Genomic DNA, 3,957 nt, shown 5'->3' with positions numbered 1-3,957 from the left:
CCGTCGATTTCCGCGTAGAGTATGCAAATTAGCTAGATACGCCAATCCAAAAACGTACGTCCGGCCGGCGCATTTTTTTACGTCGTTTCCGTAAGGCTTTTTCAGGGGTATAGTTACCCCTGCTATATGAGGCGTAGCCAATGTTAAGTATGGACGTCGGGCCAGCGTCGAATTTTCCGTCGTTTGCGTAAAACGTTCGCGAATAGGGCTTTGCGTAGAATTATGTTCACGTCGAAAGCATTGGCTTGTTGCAGGTTAATTTGGAGCATGCGCACTGGGATACCCCCACGGACGGCGCATGCGCCGTTCAAAAAAAACGTCATTTACGTGAGGTCAAGACGTATTACCATAAAACACGCCCACAACTTAGTGATTTGAATTGCGCGCCCTTACGTCGACACATTTACACTACACCGCCGTAACTTACGGCGGAAATTCTTTGTGGATACGGGAAATGCGCTGTAAGTTAAGGCGGCGTAGTGTATCTGAGATACGCTACGCCGGACTTAAAAAAGCGCCGCGCTACGTGGATCTGGCTCATAATCTTTAATGGCATCCCAGTCTGTAGGGTTCAATATTGAGTTGGCTCCGCCCTTTGCAGCTTTAACAGCTTCACCTCTTCTGGGAAGGCCGTCCACAAGGTTTAGGAGGGTGTCTTCGGGAATGTTTGATCATTCTTCCAGAGGAGCATTTGCGAGGTCAGGCACTGATGTTGGACGAGAAGCCTGGCTCGCAGTGTCAACTCTATTTCATCCTGAAGGGTCTCTTTCAGGTTGAGGTCAGGATTCTGTGCAGGCCAGTCAAGTTCCTCCACCCCAAACTCGTTCATCCGTGTCTTTATGGACCTTGCTTTGTGCACTGGTCCAAAATATTTGGTGGAGGGGGGATTATGGTGTTGGGTTGTTTTTCAGGGGTTGGGCTTGGCCCCTTATTGGGTTGAGGTCAAGACAGTCAAGTTCCTCCACCCCAAACTCGCTCACCCATGTCTTTATGGAGCACTGGTCCAAATCCTTTGGTGGAGGGGGGATTATGGTGTTGGGTTGTTTTTCAGGGGTTGGGTTGGCCCCTTAGTTCCAGTGAAGGGAACTCTTAAGGCGTCAGCATACTAAGACATTTTGGACAATTTCATGCTCCCAACTTTGTGGGAACAGTTTGGGGACGTCCCCTTCCTGTTCCAACATGACCAGTGCACAAAGCAAGGTCCATAGAGATGGATGAGGGCGTTTTGAGGGTGGAGGAACTTGACTGGCCTACACGGAATCCTGACCCCAACCCGATAGAACACCTTTGGGATGAATTTGAGTGGAGACTGCGAGCCAGGCCAGATTGGTCAAACATTCCCATAGACACCCTCCTAAACCTCCTTGTGGACGGCCTTCCCAGAAGAGGTGAAGCTGTTATAGCTGCAAAGGGTGGGGCCAACTCAATATTGAACCCTACGGACTAAGACTGGGATGCCATTAGAGTTCATGTGCGTGTAAAGGCAGGCGTCCTGATACTTTTGACCATATATACCGTATATATAAAATTATTAATTAAATAATACTTAATAATTAACAATTCATATAAATGTAATATATAATAATGTAATATGTAAGATTAATATATCATTTTTGCATTTTTACATTAATTTCACAAATAGTATCTACAAGACTCCCAGCAGTTGAAAAGCACGTCAGCCATTGTTCTCCCCGGTGACAGGTCTCCTTTCCTCCGCGGCCGGCTTTGAATAGAGTGAAGGAATCGGGTTTCCGCGACCTGTTTAATGTTGGGAGGATTTCATGTATTCCATTGTGATGATGGGCAGTCGAAGTGAAAGATATTACACAGACCTGCCAGGAGCTTTCCTTCTTTCTATCACCTTCAGAGTGTTATAGATCCTGGCAGACAAAGCGCTTAATACACTGATCCTATCACTACCTTCCCATCCCTCCCTCAGGGGCCCCAGCTGGAGCAAACCAACAACTCAACCATACCCCCATTCACAGCTGCCACGCCAGACAGGGAGCTTAGGAACCCCAGATCTGCTACGGCAGGGGTCTCCAAACTTTCTAACCAAAGGTCCAGTCTACTGTCCTACCGACTTTTTGGCTGTGACCATGGGGAGTTGGAAAGCTCCTAAGACAGGGAGCTTAGGAACCCAAGATCGTCTACGGCAGGGGTCTGCAAACTTTTTAACCAAAGGTCCAGTCTATTTTCCTACAGGCTTTTGGTCTGGGACCATGGGGAGTTGGAAAGCTCCTAAGACAGGGAACTTAGGAACCCCAGATCTGCTATGGCAGGGGTCTCCAAACTTTTTAACCAAAGGTCCAGTCTACTGTCCTACAGACTTTTGGGCTGTGACCATGGGGAGTTTGAAAGCTCCTAAGACAGGGAGCTTAGGAACCCCAGGTCGGCTACGGCAGGGGTCTCCAAACTTTTTAACCAAAGGTCCAGTCTACTGTCCTAAAGACTTTTGGGCTGTGACCATGGGGAGTTGAAAAGCTCCTAAGACAGGGAGCTTAGGAACCCCAGGTCGGCTACGGCAGGGGTCTCCAAACTTTTTAACCGAAGGTCCAGTCTACATTCCTACAGGCTTTTGGGCTTGGACCATGGGGAGCTGGAAAGCTCCTAAGACAGGAAGCTTAGGAACCCAAGATCGGCTACGGCAGGGGTCTCCAAACTTTCTAACCAAAGGCCCAGTCTACTGTCCTACAGGCTTTTGGGCTGTGACCATGGGGAGTTGGAAAGCTCCTAAGACAGGGAGCTTAGGAACCCAAGATCGGCTATGGCAGGGGTCTGCAAACTTTCTAACCAAAGGTCGAGTCTACTGTCCTACAGGCTTTTGGGCTGTGACCATGGGGAGTCGAAAAAGTCCCAATATTAGTGGGGAAAAACAATGAATTGCTTTCATTGGGAGAAATTGCAAACCATCATTGGTGTCATTGGGAGAAAGTGTACCCCGTTGCTGGTGTCATTGGGAGGAATTTATATATTGCCATAAACAAAAAACAAAAAACAAAAAAAAATAACAAAAATATATATATAAAAAAAAAACACATGTGGACTCAAGGGGGTTTAGAGGGTAAAAATCTCTAGCGTCTTCGGGGTCCCTTAAATTATAATATATCAAGATAGAGTATAAATACGAAAAGCTGATATATTGCCATAAAAAAAAACCCACAAAAATAAACAAATAACAAAAATATAAAAAATAAAAAACGTGGACTCAAGGGGGTTTAATGAGAAAAACTCCCTATAGTCTTTGGGATCCCTTAAATTATAATATATTAAGATAGCGTACAAATACGAAAAGCTGATATATTGCCAAAAACAAAAAATAAATAAATAACAAAAATATAAAAAATTTAATTTTAAAAAACTTTTGAACTCAAGGGGGTTTAGGGAGTAGAAACTCCCTAGAGTCTTCGGGATCCCTTAAATTATAATATATTAAGATAGAGTATAAATACGAAAAGCTGATATATTGCCATAAACAAACCAAAAAAAAACACAAAAAAAATAAATAACAAAAATATAAAAAATAAAAATTTAATTAAAAAAACTTGTGAACTCAAGGGGGTTTAGGGAGTAAAAATCCCTAGAGTCTTCGAGATACCTAAAATTACAACATATCAAGATAGCGTACAAATACGAAAAGCTGATATTGCCATAAACAAAAAAAAAAATGACAAAAATATATAAAATGAATAAAAGAAAAAAAACAAGTGGACTCAAGGGGGTTTAGGGAGTAAAAATCTCTAGCGCCTTCGGGGTCCCTTAAATTATAATATATCAAGATAGAATATAAATACGAAAAGCTAATATATTGCCATAAAAAAAAACACAAAAATAAACAAATAACAAAAATATAAAAAATGAAAATAAAAAACTTGTGGACTCAAGGGGGTTTAATGAGAAAAACTCCCTATATTCTTAGGGATCCCTTAAATTATAATATATTAAGATAGCGTACAA

This window comes from Rana temporaria, chromosome 8 (genome assembly GCF_905171775.1).
Source record: "Rana temporaria chromosome 8, aRanTem1.1, whole genome shotgun sequence".
Lineage (NCBI taxonomy): Eukaryota > Metazoa > Chordata > Amphibia > Anura > Ranidae > Rana > Rana temporaria.
This window is presented reverse-complemented; position numbering follows the sequence as displayed.